General features: G+C 42.9%; 1 pseudogene; it reads left to right on the top strand.

Moving 5' to 3' along the window:
• Positions 1-4522: 4522 nt before the first annotated feature.
• On the top strand, positions 4523-6622 carry LOC144464564 (uncharacterized; annotated as a pseudogene).
• Positions 6623-17270: the final 10648 nt, after the last annotated feature.

Raw genomic sequence — 17270 nt, 5'->3', positions numbered from 1 at the left:
TAGACACAACACAACCACCCACCCCCCATCTGTCTTTGACAAACACGCCCTCATACACACACTAGCACAGGCGCGCGCACAAACACACATGCAACGGCAACCAGAGATGAAAGGAATCAATAGATTATAAGCAGACATCTGAAGAGTCCAGTCTACTCCCGGGAGGATCAACCATAATTGGTCCAGACAAACAGCCAAAGGACAACAACAATAACAAAGCCTCCACGCACACCGAATGCGGCAATTAATGAATCCGAACAGGAATAGCAAATTAAATCTATGAACAAATATCGACCGGGCTTTGAACACATCTCCATTATTTGGGGCCTATTGTTGTGGTCTGCCGGTTTCAGAGACCATGTTTGCCCCAACATTTGCATGTCTAAATGAGTGACTGTCGCATCTGCATGTATGCCGGGCTCGGTTTTGGTATCTGGTGTTCATTTGCTTTTGCTGGTTTGTAGCTCGTTAGAGTTTGGTCGATAAACAATTCCATGGGTTAGCTTTCATATCGGGCCGGAGGGTGGTGATCGAATGAAAAACTGTGGGACTCAGAATACTTAAACATGGCATTGAACTCTCTCTCTAGAGCGCTTGTCATTCACATCAGACACTGTACGTCAATGCTTATGTGTGACACTCTTTGTGTGTCACCTGCGGTAGATGAAGAGACGGAAGCCCCACTGTGCCCCTCTGGATCCAGGTTGGAAGAAACAAGTATCTGGTCCATCTAATTTATTTAGTCCATCAGCAGTGTTACTGAAGGCGTGACTGAAGACCACGTCCAACATCACAGTAATCCCTTAAGGTAGGGTAGCTCAATCAATCTCTTTAGATCTGCATGAGCACCAAAACGACTGAATAATGAAATGGGAAAGAAATTCAGAGGGTGCTAGTGTGTGTGTCTGTGTCTGTCTGTCAAGTTGGTTTTTGTATGAGATTTCAAACCACAGAGGTTTTATTTTTGAAAAACTTTCTACAGAAAGCTATTTTTATGTGCAAGATTTCAGCGACCCAGGGAGAGAAGAAAAGACTAATTCAGAAGTTACATTCAGTAGAGTGATGATGTTTTTTTGAGTTTGATGTCATTAGAAACAGTGAGGAGGTGAAGGAGAAATAAAAAAGATAATTATTAACTATAGAGGCAATAAAAGAACAAACTAGGAAGACATAAAGCAAAGTTTAGACAAGCATATTGCATGTTCACAAAGTCAGTGCTTCATTCATTTTCAATGGAGCTGCTCAAGGCTGGGCTTTGATATGACATCACTGATTAGACTCGTCTGTTTTTTGGCCCCCTTTCTGCCTTCACAAGAGACCTGTTCACATTCTCAGATAATCTTACGGGAATGTCTTATGGTGAGGGAATGACTTACAAAGAACCCTTCAGTTATTTGGATACTGGCAGTGACATGACTAAAACCTCCTGTAAGATTTTAGCAATATTATATGTTTGGTGCAGCTACACTGTGCAACATGGATCTAATGAACTTGGGTATGACATCAAGTTTGATGTATACAGACTATATGATGACAGTTCCCACTGAACTGCAGGGTAGAATGCATGTCGTCAATACACAAGAATAAAACGGCACCAGCGTGTGTCGTCCACCTACACCGCTGTAGTGGTAAGAGATAAATGAAAACAAACATGAATCGAGCCCTTGCTATAGTGGCCTCGCCAATTTTGCATTAAGAGTTTGAAGTGTATTTATTAGCATCTACTAGCATTTGAGCAGTGCGTAATTTCATGCTGCATTTCTATAAGTCGGTTGGTAGACTTTGGTGGTAACAGCAGTCACACAATGAGATGGTCATCCCAAATTTCTGACACTGTCAGAATTTTATCCCAAGCTGTCTTTGATCGCAAGACTGTGACATCTGCCATCGGCCATCCTTGAGCCGCTCTCACTGTGCGACATATGACCACCTTTTTAGAGTCATGACCAAAGATATCATCCACGTTTCTTTCACATTGGTCATCTTTTGTCTGGGACCGCCCAAAATCACACAATGAATATCGGGCTTAAGGCCTTGTTTAACCTGCCAGTCCAAATCTGTTTGTTTTTTTCATATCCAGATTGTATCCAGATTGATTTTAGAAAGTCTAGATGGCAAAAGAAAATCCACATGAAATATGATTTTTGCAAATCAGATCCAAACCTCATTTGGAGGTGATTTAAAATGCATTTCAAAGTGCACTACATTTCTGCAGATGCATCTCAGTCCAGGTACTCTGGCCCCGCTAATCAGATTTAAAATTGTCTTTTGTGTCACATACAATGGTAACACAACAACATCATTATATCCAAAGTGATGTCAGTGCTGTGCAGAATCCATGCTGCTACCAGCAGAGCACTATGGAGGACAACATGTAGAGCAACAGTCCATAGACAGATGCTGAAAAAAATAACCACGACTTGACAGCATTATTGTTTTGAGGGCAAAATGATGGACTTTCATGTCTCATGCTTCAGTGTTGAAAAGATGCATCACCAGCTACATAGTAACTGACGCCTATGTCGTTATCACAGCAAGACATGCAAAGCAGTCTGGACAGAAATCCAATCTGATCACTTGCAAATAACGGTGTGGACAGGCTGTCTTCAAGATCTGATTTGAGAAACCAATCTGAGTTTAGTCTAAATAAAGCCTTAATCTCCCAAAGAGTTGGTCACTCATGCTTACTCACCTTGCTTTGTCTTGGAACAGCTTTTCAGCAGGATAATCTGAGTAATGACATGTTTCTTTTGAAATTCTTCATTGTGTATTGAAGCAAGTGAAATGACTGAGATAGTTCCTCCATGCTGATTTAGACATATAAAAATGCTGTATATCGAATCCAGGTTCTTTCTGACATCTACATATGTGACTGGGACTTATTTATATACTTTCAAAGAAACATTTTCCATTCAAAGAGTACACCAGGGTGTGGGCACAACTTCATCAGCCAATTTACAGCTTAGCAATTTAGGAAAGTCTGTGTGCCCAATGATTTATGTATCACATTAATTGTGGAATGAAGCCTACACAAAATGTGGCAGGTCACCATAAACAGTTGGTATGATACCTTGTAGCCTGCTCTGAGACACTCTGTCAGAAGAAATAGAACAATATATTGCAGAAAAGCTTGTATGGTTTTATTTGACAAAGCAAGCTTTGCACTCCAATGTCTCCAAGCAGCAGTGTGGGATTCAGCACAACAGAATCACATTTTATTGAGACATGGGGTACACAAAATGCACAAGGCAAGAGATGGCATCGACAAGTACTGTTGTACAAAATGGGACAAGAAGGGGCAGAGGGAGAAATACATTGAAACAGCCCATACAGCGGCATGTTCCAGGTAGGAGCAATGTATAACTGTGAACAGTATAATTATTAGTGACAGTGAGCTCTTGTCAGATTAGTCCACTTAAGTGTGTCCATTAAATGTGATCGATGACTGATTAAGTGGAATGTGATTGTGATTAAGACCAGTTCAAGGTGCTCAGAAAAAAAATGACACTTTGGACATGTACAATTCAATGAAATGTGGGCAAACTCCACCTGCCGATTAAGAGTATGTGATGTAGCAAACCAGTCGAAATAATACAATCCTGGACTGATGGTTTAATGCAGTTTATTTTGTTCTTCATTTACTTCATTGACCAATGTAAGAGCTAAACAGACATTAAAAATAAAACAGAAGGCAACGTTAGATCAAACTTTGCTCTGAGCTAAACTTCAGCCAAACTCTGTTAAACGCTCCCCATTAATCCTTATTATTTGTTTGTCTTGTTTATCTCCATCTTAACACTACTGCACCGTTACCCTTTATTTATTTTCATCTATTACCTGTATGTCTACTGCCTCTTTAAAATAAAAGCACTTCTTTGTTCATGGGAAATGACAAAATTAAAGCAACATAAATACATTACAAATGCAAATTTAACACTTCACCTACTGAACACTGGGGTCATTTACATGTGATATGATATATATTCCAGCTAGTAAATTGACCTTATGTCAGTATTTGTTTTCTCAACTAGATGAACAGACTTCAGGACTAAAAACTGGACAAAATCCTGATAGTGACATCAGGGCCGGCCCTAGACCTTTGAGGGTCCTAAGAGATTATCATTTGTGAGCCCTCTTCAAAGTAACGTCTTCTCACTTCACTTGTCACCAAACAAACTTATGTGTATTGTACATATTAGTCTATGCACTAATAATGTACAAATAAGCACGTAAAGACTTCAGTGGGATCTATTAGCAGTAACACTGTAAATAGACTAAATACAGTATTCGTCCTTCTCAGGGCCTTTTGCTTGATGTGGTTAAAGTTACATGTGTATTTTAGTAAAATGCTCTAATTGTTTACACCTGGGACCAGCTGTTAGTGCTACAACTCACCGCGGTGTGGCCCGAGGAGAGGCACGATATTCCCCGCGAGCTGCGGAGAAGGAAACAGGGATGTCGCACCAGAGTGCAGCGCCGACACTGGAGGAGACGGTACAAACCCGTCCTCCCGTCCGTCGTTATGGGGAACGTAAGATCGCTTCCCAACAAGATGGACGAGCTGCCGGCACTGACTCGCCATCAGAGGGAGTACCGGCAGGCAGAGCAGCGTGCTGGTGTTTACAGAGACATGGCTGAACGCGGAAGTACCAGACACGATCGCCGCACTGGACGGATTCCACCTCATCAGGCACAACAGGACAGCGGTAAGAGCAAAGGAGGGGGGCTGGCTGTGTTTGTGAATGATAGATGGTGTAACTCTGGGCACATCACTATCAAGGAACAGCATTGCTGCAGGGACATTGAGCTGGCTGTTGGCATGAGACCTTATTATCTACCCAGGGAGTTTTCTCATGTCATTATGGTAGCAGCGTATGTACCCCCGTCTGCTAAAGCTGAGCCTGCTTGTGACATTCTCCACTCTGTTACAAGCAGGCTGCAAACACAGCACCCTCAGGCCCTCCTTCTGATCTCTGGGGACTTCAACCACACCTGTCCATCCACCACCCTGCCCACCTTCACCCAGTATGTTTCCTGCCACACCAGAGACAATAAAACACTGGATTTATTTTATGCCAACACCAAGGAGGCATACCACTCATCCCCCCTGCCCCCCCTGGGAAAAGCTGATCACAACCTGGTTCATCTTCTGCCTGTCTACAAACCTCTGGTGCAGAGAGAACCAGCAACCACCCGCACTGTGAAGAGGTGGTCTGAAGAGGCCGAGGAGGCCCTGAAAGACTGCTTCGAGACCACTGTGTGGGAGGTACTCAGCGATTCCCATGGGGAGGACATTGACAGTATGACATCATGCATTACGGACTACATAAACTTCTGTGTGGATAGCACCGTACCCACCAGGACTGTACGCTGCTTCTCCAACACCAAACCCTGGATTACTCCAGAGTTAAAAGCTCTCCTGAAGGAGAAGCGGAGATCTTTTAATTCTGAAAATAAGGAAGAGCTGAAGGCTGTGCAGAAGGAGCTATGGAGAAACATCAGGCGGGGAAAGGAAGGATACAAAAAGAAGATGGATGAACAGCTGCAGCAGAGCGACGTCAGCAGAGTCTGGAGAGGTCTGAAAACCATCTCAGGACACAAACAACCAGACTCCCAGGCCAGAGGTGACCAGCAGTGGGTGAATGATCTGAATCTGTTCAACAGATTTGATCAGTCTGCCCCTCCCCTGGCCCAGACATCACAGCTGCAACCCCCCTCATCCTCACCTTCACCTTCCCCCCCCACCTACACTCCTGGCACACTGCTTCAACACCTCCCCCACCCCCGCTCCCCCAGACATCTCACCAACCCCCACTCCTCCCCCCACCTCATCACCTCCACCCCCCAGCCCACAGCCCCCCTGCTCCAGCTTGTCCTTCACTACCTGTCAGGTGAGAGATCAGCTGAGGAGGATAAAGACGAGGAAGGCTGCGGGTCCTGATGGCATCAGCTCCAGGCTCCTGAAGTCCTGCGCAGACCAACTGTGCGGGATAGCTGAAACCATCTTCAACCTGAGCCTGAGGCTGGGGAGAGTACCACAGCTGTGGAAGACATCCTGCCTGGTACCTGTGCCCAAGACTCCGCACCCCAAGGACTTCAGCAGCTTCAGACCAGTGGCATTAACATCACACCTCATGAGGACTCTGGAGCGCCTGGTCCTGTCTCGTCTCCGCCCCGCAGTAGGCCCATCAATGGACCCGCTGCAGTTTGCCTCCCAGCCTGGCACTGGGGTGGACAACGCCGTCATCTTCCTCCTGCATAGAGCTCTTTCTCACCTGGAGAAGCCTGGAAGCTCTGTGAGAATCATGTTCTTTGATTTCTCCAGCGCTTTCAACACCATACAGCCTGCACTTCTGAGGGACAAACTGGAGCACATAGGGGTGGCTAATCACCTCACATCCTGGATCCTGGACTACCTCACAGACTGGCCGCACTATGTCAGGACCCAGGATTGTGTATCGGACTTGGTTGTCTGCAGTACGGGGGCCCTGCAGGGGACGGTGCTGGCACTGTTCCTCTTCACTCTCTACACTGCAGACTTTTCATACGACACCCCCACCTGTCATCTGCAGAAGTTCTCCGACGACTCTGCCATAGTCGGCTTCATCACAGATGGGGATGACAGGGAGTAAAGAGAACTGAACCAGGACTTTGTGGACTGGTGCCTGAGGAACCACCTTCAGATCAAAGCGGGGAAAACCAAAGAGCTGGTGGTGGATTTCCGCAGGCGCAGACTCCTCGCCCCAACACCGGTGAACATCCAGGGAAAGGACATCTTATAAGTATCTGGGTGTTCATCTTAACAATAAACTGGACTGGACTGATCACATAACAGCACTATACAAGAAAGGCCAAAGCAGACTCTACCTGCTGAGGTGGCTCAGGTCTTTTGGAGTGCAGGGGGCGCTCCTGAAGACCTCCTTTGACACTGTGGTGGCATCAGCCATCTTTTACGGAGTGGTCTGCTGGGGCAGCAGCGTCTCGGCTGCAGATAGGAAGAGACTGGACAAGCTGATCAAGAAGGCCAGCTCTGTCCTGGGATGCTCTCTGGACTCTGTGCAAGTGGTGGGAGACAGGAGGATGACGGCCAGGCTGTCATCTCTGAGGACTAATGACTCCCATCCCCTACAGGAGGAGATAAAAGCTCTGGAGAGCTCCTTCAGCGATAGACTGATTCACCCAAAGTGTGTGAAGGAATGCTATCGCAGGTCCTTCCTGCCTGCTGCTGTCAGGCTACATAACCAGCACTGCTCACAGTAAACTGCACCATGGACACTTTAGGGACACTATGGACACTTTATAAACACCACTATGAGCATTGTTGTCCCCCATGTTGTTGTTGTTTATTTGCACATATAATATTCACGTTGCACTAAATATGCTCACTTTAATCCATTGCTCACTTTTTATCCATTGCTCATTATTATTATTATTGTTTATTGCTGTTTCTTGTATTTTTTGTACTTTTTTTTGCATGCCTAGTTTTTTAAGTTTTTTTTAAATACTGAAATCTTTAATCTGACTCTTTCCCCTTGACTGCTGTAACACTGGAATTTTTCAATTGTGGGATCAATAAAGGTGTATCTTATCTTATCTTAATTGGAGAGGCCCGAATCTGACCTGTCTGATAAAGGATATCATAAGACCAAAAAGATATTATGCAAAACGCAACCATGTGGTGAAAGACAATATTGTGTACGGTCTAGTACAGTGATCAAATGAGAAAGAAAGACAAAAGGAGCACTGTTTAAATAAATATTAACATAAAATTACCTAAGAAAAGAGCAAAAATGTCGAGTAACAGATAAAACATTAAACATTTTATTAGTGTTAGTGTTTGCTGAAGCCAGCTGTACTGGCTCTGTGTTAGCACTGGCTGATGCTGGATGTGGATCTACTGAATCTGTGATTGTATCTCCTCTGCTGACAAACTGATAGCACCTGTAAATTACATATACCAATGTTGTCCCCCCATATTTCCTTTTATATGCCTAAAACTTCAAATACAAAACTTTTTGTACTATGGCTTGGCTGTATAGGCCTACTTGATGGTTATTATGAATCAGACGGATGTACATCCATATTTTATAGTATGCCCGGCTAATCAATAGTTTAAATTTAATACTTAATCAATAGTTAATCCATTGCTTTCCTTCCTGCATTACCTGAGAGTTGTAACTAAACTTGAACTAAGAGGCTAGATAATTATTGTCTTGTCTTAAAATTATGTGCACCCAAGAGGAGTGCCATTACCCTCATATTTGTCTGGACTCGTCACAGAGGCTGCTACTAGAAAGCAAGTTTAATTTTGTGCATGCATATATGAACAGGTGCTCACGCAGGACTTGGTTACCTTTTCTGAGCTGCAGTTTGTAAGACAGTTAGCGGTTGGCGTTTATCAGACGTAGGCTAATAAAAAGTTGTATTTCACTCTCACTTTTTTCAGTCACAGAACACAGCGCTGAAAGTGACTGGCAAACAAGCAAGACACAGACAGGCTGAGAGATGCACTGCCCGGCTAGGTTAGCAAGACAGGTTGACTTTCTTTAGCTGCCACAGGACGTACATCCCCTGCTGTGCCTTTTTGATGAGGGAGCTGATCAGCTTCCACTTGAGGTCCTGAGAGATGATGGAGCCGAGGAAACAGACGGACTTCACAGTGTGGGTAGTCACACAGGATGATTAGGGGGCGGGGCGGCATTCTTCCTAAACTCCACAAGCATCTCTATTGTCCTCAGAGCATTTAGCTCTAAGTTGTCCTGTCTGCACCAGGTCACCAAAAGGTTAATCTCCCGCCTAGTGTACGTGGACTCATCCCTACCAGAGATGAGTAAAATGAGGGTAATGTCATCTGCGAACTTCAGAGACATGATGAACTGGGAACTGGATCACAGCTGTTGGTGTACATGAAGACGGGATCAACTTTCTGCCAGACAGGAAGCTGTAATACACCTGCATATGGAGTCTGCTATGTGCAGCTGAGAGAGCTTGTCCTGCAGCAAAGCCAGGATGATGGTACCGAAGGCAGAGCTGAAGTCCACAAATGGGATCCTGGTGTAGGGTTCCTGAGGAGTCTAGAAGCCAGAGGATAAAATGGAAGGTCATATTGACTGCAACGTCTACTGATCTGTTGGCTCTGTGGGAGAACTGCAGGACACTTTATAACCACAAGGGCCAGGGCAGTGGGTCTGTAGCCATTTAGTCCTGTGGTCCTTGTATTTTTGGGGAAGGGGATGATGGTGGAGGTCTTGAAGTAGACTGGTCCAAGGCACATCTCCAGTGAGGTGTTGAAAATAATGATGGAAACAAGGACACAGTTTGCCTCCCACGTCTGTAATCTGCAAATCATTTATTAAATGTGTGATACACAGTCGGTTAGAATTTCCTCTGGAGCGTTCACCATCATCAGTCTGCTTATGTATCATCATGCACCACAGTGCATTAATTAAATAAGAGAAAGACAAAAGGGCAAAATGGTACCAAGTCAGGTCTGTATATTCCATTTCATTTATGTAAAGAAAAAATGTTAAGTGCTAAAGCCCCATAAAAGCATTGAAACAGTTATGTAAATCCATGCATTTAGGATCAATAAATGAAATGTTCCCTTCTCACCTACTGACCTTTAAGAACAACAGGCCTTTTTCATTTGTCTTGCTAAGGCTGTCTTTGAACTTACAACACTTTAGAATAAAGAAATGATGAATAGCAATAACAAAGAGAAGTTTGTATGTTTGTGATGTTGTTTCTTGTGTCTTATTTGTGTATAACACTCACAAAAGCTTGAATCCATAAATAAACATGAAACTTGCGCATGCTGTGGCATTCTTGCAAGTATTATGGAAGTCTTTATGAATCTTAAAGCGATGTGTCAGAACATTGTCCCTGGGAGAAAAAGTAAAGAACTGGTGAAACTAGTGGGTGCTGATTAATAAAGTTCCATTAGGTACCTGTGTAATGGCTGCAAAAGAGCGTTTGCTGATGTGGTAGGGAGTGGGGTGGTCTGGGATCAGACTTTAGTTTCCGTTGGCAGAATTTGAGCTGCTACAGTCGCTAACTGAAGGTCCGTCTCCTGCCACCCCAATCTAACTCTGAAGTCGCCGTAATCCAGGCACTTGGGCAGTGATACTGAGAGAAACAGCCATCCTTTAACGTTGGCATGATACGCAGCCAGTCGCTGTTATAGTATAACATCGCTCTGCGGCGTCAGGTGGAAATACAGCAGGAAAAGAACAAAAGTTAAGGCGGTGAAAGGTCCAACAAAAACTGAGTTTCACCCGGGAAAGCGGTGTTCGCTCCCGAAAGATTATAAAGCAGAACCCTGTTTTGTTTTTCTTTTTGTTGCCTAAAGCCAACCACGTGCGTTAGATGCTGAAGGGAAAAAAAAATCAATTTGCATTGTGCTAACATAGTGCGCGTATTTTGAAAGAGACTGTATGTAAACGGTAAATTTCTTGTGAAAACAGAAGTGTATTTTGAAAGCGGACAATGCATGTAACAGGCATAACTTGACATGACGTCCCAGAACCACGACAACCAGTGCACCCAGGGTACCTTTCACGTCCCTATACCTGGACGTGAAAGGTCCATGACCAAACGTTGATATGTAACGAGGCCAGAGTGAGACTATGTTGCTCCTGCCAGCAAAGTAGCTCCTAGTAGTGGCGAATAAGGCAGAGGGACTGCATGGTGTGGAAGCTACCTTATTCCATTTGCGGTTTGATAAACAGTAAATTCAGTGCCCCATATCATTATCTACTAAGATACTGTAGCCGTTATATTTCGCCGGACCCACATGAGCACCCTTTCCATGGAAACTTAGTCGTCAAGACTTTTATCAAATGCGAGTGGCCAAGGTTTCTTCTAAAGTAGGTTGGAAAAATGATAGATGTCCTACCTGCTACAGCTGAACTGTTGCCACCAGCCAGTGCAACACATAGACTGTTGTTGCGTCAATTGTATAACACCACATCTCTCCCAAGCAGTGACTCAGGCCTGTATCGTTGTATTTTATTATAAAGAACACTACATTTGAGTTGCACAGTGAGTATGAGAGTTTGGGCCACCATTTGAATATTGAATTTTTGTTAATAAGTTAGATATTGATATGATATGAATGAAAGTTTAACTGGGAGAATGCAGGCAAGAAGACATATTACCCTGTTGGCTTTGTTGGCACAAAGCTGTGTTTACATTCAGTGCTACTCACACAGCACACTGTGTGTAGCCTTGAGGGCTAACAAATGTGTCAAGTGCATTTCCTTCTTCAGAAAAATAAAAATCCTTCATTGCTTACATCCATGTTTATTAGCTTGCAATCCTCTTTTGCCCTGTCTTTGTTGGCTCAATGCAGCATATCGTGGCAGGAGTCGGGGTTGTTAGTTTTGTAGTATTGTCAACAATGCCACCTTGGGGAATTTTACCGTCAGGAACAAAACATTTAAAACTCAACAAGGTCACACAAGTCCAAAATCACTTTACAGAAGATGGGATTCTAAAACACAAATGTATTTGACAATACTTCTTTTTAAAATAAGAAGAATCTCTGAAAATTATCATCAACTGTAATTACGAAACCACACACACACAAAGTTGACCACGGCATGCAGAAAACAACAAAAACAAAGGAAATCAAACAATATAAACATATGAAAAACTACTAACAACAATAACAATAATACATTCAACACAAGATTACATAAATGATAAACAAACATAATGCAACCAATAAAGGCAAACTGAACAAAATAAGAAATGAAACACAAACTGCTTGTATTCTCACAGCAAAACCATTCCCAGTATCCGACTGTACCTGGACAGCTTTGCCACTCCTGGCCGAAGCGTGCAGATGTGGGGTGCCAAGCGCAGAGATGCATCATGTAGAGATGCATAGAGACAAAACAGCAATTAAACCAGGAAGTGGAGGTTGGGACTATGGAACAGGACACCATTGTGATACACAGCCTGGCATGTAAGTGCTTGTAAAGTGCACAGAGACACTGAAATCACAAACTGGGAGTTAGGCTTGAATTCAAAATAGGCTAATGATGCAACTTCTCAGACAAAAGGAGGGTGAGAATTGCCTGTCTGTAGCTCATCACTGTCGACAACAGAATAAATACCAAAAAAAGAGTTACATTTTGCTGCAGGCCAAACAAAAACCACCTAAGGTTAGCAACAGAAAATACACCAGCCTACTTCCACAAACAGCTGAGCTGCGTTAACCCAAGGCTCAAAGTGAATAGTATCACTCTGGGTCAGCAGCTGATAAGCCAGCTCTGCTGCAAAACAAGGAACTTAGGCAGATAAAAGACCAATAGTTGGATTTCCATCTAAATGTAACACAAGTGTCAACTGAATTACCAGGAAATCAGCGATAGAACATGGAAATCCATGTGCTTTTTCATCGGCGATACAATTTCCATCGAGATAAGCAGTGGGTTGTGCTAATCGCCAGTCTGGTGCCATTATACCACTGCAGAGGAAGAGGGCCAGTCAAACCAGTAACACAGGAAAACGATGGATGTGTAATAACTGTGAGCACACTGGCAAATGGAAACAGAGAGTTTGGAACAACTATTAGTGGTTAGTATATATGCTCTTGGATGAGTTCTGTTAGCAGCTCTGTGTGCAGAGGCTTAATAAACATGTTAAAAGCCAACCAGAGGCAATGAAGAGAGCTTGCAGTGAATGACAATAGTAGTGACTGTAGGTCATCATTTTTTTTTGCATTTACCTTTTATCATTAAACCAACCTTTCCACGTCCTCTAAGAATAAAAACGTTAAGAATATCTTAAGATCTTTTTAAATTATTGGCATTTCCTTGCAGGGTTTTTTATACTCAAGCTGAAAATGCACATAAAAAGAGATAGGTGGAAACACACTGATGCACAATATGAACATGCAGCATAGCAGCATAATAGAATTAGGGCTGCACTATACATCCAACATTGAGCATCCAGCACATGACAACATTGCAATGTACCCACGTGCAATAGTCAGGATATACAACGTCAGGTAAGGCAAATTGACTAAGGGACTGTTTGTTATTTATGAGGAGTGAGGGGGTCATGCAAAACAGGGGAGGTTTGTCTGATAATTTTTCATGCACTGGGGAGGGACTTCTGTACTTTGTTTTTTTTTTTATTTTGGCTTACTGTAAGTTCAAACCAACAGTGTCACAAATGTCTTGGGACTTGGGTGACCTGGTCGTCAGCCACACGTCTTGGGCGACTAAAGCGCCTGGAGTGGTCCGGAGGGGAGTTAAAACTAGTTTTACTTTATGGTAATGAGCTTTGACGCAGTTTGGCAACAACCAATTGCAATGCTGACATTCTTTGATGAAGCAGGTCCCAGTGAACAAGCCATGTAACTTTGGTTCCTACAGCACACTTGTTCCGACAATGGATATCGAGAAGTTGAATACTTGCGTTCACGCCCACTCAGTCCTATATAATGTGTTGCTGTTCGGTTACAGAGACCAAAATAAAAAGAATGAGGCTTGGGACCGCGTCGCAGAGGTAGTTGGTTGGTCTGGTGAGTTTTAAAGTGTGTAATGTTAGTGCTAGAGGAGAGAATTGCAGGCTGTTTTCTGTTTTCATTGACCAAACATAACTTTCTGTAGGCCAACTATAAACTTTTTGACTGGACAACAGCAAGCAGCAACTACAGTACGCTGCTTTCAAGCCAGTAGACCTTTAAATTGACAAGCACCATCGAACGTTTGAATGATTCACATGATGAGCGACTAGAGTGACCAAAGCTGCCACAAATATTTTGACAGTCGTGCTTCTTGCATATCCACAAGAGACTTTGCCTGTTTGGAAGCTTCTGGTTTGAACGTACAGTTAGGGGAGGGACATACAACCATTAACCTCGAACCTGACGACAGGTTTGAAAGGCGGATTTTTACCAGTTACAGAAATCACAACATTTTTTACAGCCGAAAAGTGTAAAAACAGAAATGATTATCTAATTTTCATATTTCCGACAGTCATTGAAGACACCATCCACCACGCAAAGTTACTGCTATTTTTCTGGCTGACCGCTGCTGCTACTGTTGTGTACAGTTTATTTGGATCAGGATTTGCATTTTACTTAAGAAATTAGCCGTTTGTTTTGGTGATAACTCTCACTCCCCTGCCTTTTGCTAATTGCATTGACTCCAATACTTATTTTTAAATATAAAAAAATATGGTTAGGGTTCATGGTGGAGGGAGAGGAAAAATATTTGTAGCTTTGTGGAGGGTCAAGATAAAAAATTAAAAATTAAAAAAAAAGAAAGAATGAAGTCCCACCCCAGACACCAACATCCTCTGATAAGTAACCTACAGCCCCTAATTCACATCATCCTCCTTAAAGCCTGTCCCTTTAAGACAGGTTGTGTGTACGGGGCGTCCGCGTCACAGTGCGCACGCGTATAGAAAAGTGGTAGAAAACTACTGTCACCTGGACAACGCGTGCGGAGACACAGTGAAGCGTACTTTTACTTTACACTTTACAACTGTAAGTATAAAGTGTCTAAATAAACAATACGTTTTGTAAACAGGGCCGTGTTTGTTTTCGCTGCACAGAGGAAATAAAACACCTGTTTAATGTAACGTTATTACGACCTGTCTTCACTGCACTTACCGGACTGTGAAAATTAGTCACGAGCCGCGAGCCAGGCTAAAGCTAATTGAGTTAGCTAAAATACACCAGAGGTCTCCCAACTATGTGCCAAAGCTACGGGGCTGAAAAGGAAATGTTTACACCAACAGTAGTCAACAAGAGAAGTCTGGCTGATAAACAACCGAAGCACGCCCACTATAGGGTAAGCACCGTGCATTATTAATATGAGGCGTTAGAGCATCATTGATTGATAGAAATGTTATATGAAAATAATGGTGAGACAAAAAGTGTATTTAACTATCTAATTTCTCTCTTTCCCCTACAAAAAGTCTTCAAGTTGATGTCATATTTCAGCTTTTTTATTTATTATCATTATTGTTATTATTTTCTATAAGGATGCACTGCCTTAAAGAATCACACCAGTACTTCTAGAGTGATTAATTATTTCCAAACAGAGCTATTTATGTTATCTGGCGAACTTTTTTTCATATTGCTCTATATCACTGGCTCTCAAATGGTGTGCTGTAGGATTTTGTGATAATCACGCATTATTTTGGTAATATTCAGCTGGGTCTGTACAAAAAGTTTTGAATGAATTTTTAATTGACTGTATCAGTATGTTGCGTGCAACTTGTCAGTGAAGATTCTCAGTCATCCAGGTCATGGTATCATATGTGCTATATCGTAGGCAACTGGACTTGCGTGAGTTTCTTGGAGACGTTTCGCCTCTCATCCAAGAGGCTTCTTTAGTTCTTACTGACTGGTGCGGAGTCGCAGGCTTTAAACTCCTTGTGGGTGTGAACCCTTACCAGGGGCGGGCTGGGGTTGAAATTCAGCCCGGGAGCTTGATTCAGAGAGGCCTTTTTTCCGATCGCACGACGGATACAAGTGGAACCGTAATTTTAACACGAATACTTTATTTGCAGTATGAAAACAATCTAATGATATTAAACACAACACACACAGATTAGTCAGTCAGTAGAGTGTATTGAATATAATATAATTCTATGCAAAGACCTATTGCCAACCCAGTCCTGCACACTGCACCTGTACCTGGCACTGTTTTTTTGGTGGTTCCTCCTCCACTTTCCTCCTTCTCCTCCTCCTCTTCCTCCTTCTTCTCCTCCACCTTCTCTTCCATCTCCTCCTCCTCCTTCTCCTGTCCCTCCTCATCTGTCTCTTCCTCCTCCTACCTATGACTGCCATTATCCTGTCCCTCTGCATCAACTCCACGACTGACACTGGTCTTGTCAGCTAATAACAATAACAGCAACAATGATAAACGTTATAGCACTTTTGCAAAGAATTCACAGTGTTAGAACAAAAATACAATATAAAAATCAACATAACAAAAGCGCCACACACACACACACACACACACACACACACACACAGTAAAAGAAATACTCACTTTAATGGATTTTATGGCTATATATTAATGTAGAAACAGAACAGGAAAACAGGATGTATAGTCTATATATTAAAATATTATCTTTTTAACTTTGAGCACAGACTCTCTCCTGAAATAGGCTATGTTTTCTTTTGCAATAAAGAAATTTGTGCGTTTTTCTGGTCAGCCAGTATGGATTTTATTTTTAATTGATAAAGCAGATTAATGATTTATGCACGTATGGTGTAACATTGCTGATAGGCTACCTTTAATGTTCTGTGTGCCCTGAACACATCCAAAAACACAAACTAGAGTTGTCAATGGGCCTGAAAATGACAACCCGACCCGACCCGGCCTGCGGGTTTTTAAGCCCAGACCCGATGCAGCCGACACACCAGCCTAATTGTCTGCCCGAAAAAAAGGAAGCCCGAGGCCCGGCCCGAGTCATTTGCATATTTTTTCAGCCCGAACCGTCTGGGATGATAGGGCCATGTAGGCAGTGCTTGCTAACCGCTCGTATCCCCCCTTAATATGCAAAATGTTAGATGGATCCATTTTATGGGGTACAAAAACGTTCCGACCAATGGCCGATTCGGCCTGGAAGACCGGCTGTTCGGGAATACTCCTGAACCTCCCTATGGCCAGCCCGCCCCTGACCCTTACAGAGTCGTTGAGGTCACATGTGAGTCATTGACCCACCTGGCCATCTTGTGTATCATTAGGGTTAGATGGGTCCAGATGAGAATGGGTGTTAAAGCAACACTTACCTTTCTGGAAATTTTACACTTTTCTTTGTTTAGGTTAAAATGCTATTAATGAGCTGATGGCACACTAAAATGTAAGTGAATTCCACCAGAAATAAAAACTCATAATTAGTTTGAAGTTTGAATCAACATGGCGGTGCAACCAGTTCTGCTCTCAGGATGTGGAGTTTTTGACTGTGAAATGTCGACCCTCTTCATCTTACTATTGCACTGTATGTCCCTTATTATATGTTGCACAAATTGTTTTTAAATGTTTTGTTTCTTTTTGCATGGGGTATGCGAAATGCTGTTTTGCATAAAAATGACAACTAAAGACGTTCAGTTTATAACGTTATATATGACAACACAGCATCCAGTTGCTAATGGCTAACGTTAGCCTACTGTAGCGTAGCCTCTGAAACATTAGCATTATCTTCCTTGTGTGTTTCCACTTAATAGTAACGTTAACGATACTATCTAAACTCATCAATCATCACTGACTCCGGCTGAGTTTTAAAACTCCAGGGCT

Source organism: Epinephelus lanceolatus, chromosome 11, assembly GCF_041903045.1.
Source record: "Epinephelus lanceolatus isolate andai-2023 chromosome 11, ASM4190304v1, whole genome shotgun sequence".
Lineage (NCBI taxonomy): Eukaryota > Metazoa > Chordata > Actinopteri > Perciformes > Serranidae > Epinephelus > Epinephelus lanceolatus.
This window is presented reverse-complemented; position numbering and strand designations above follow the sequence as displayed.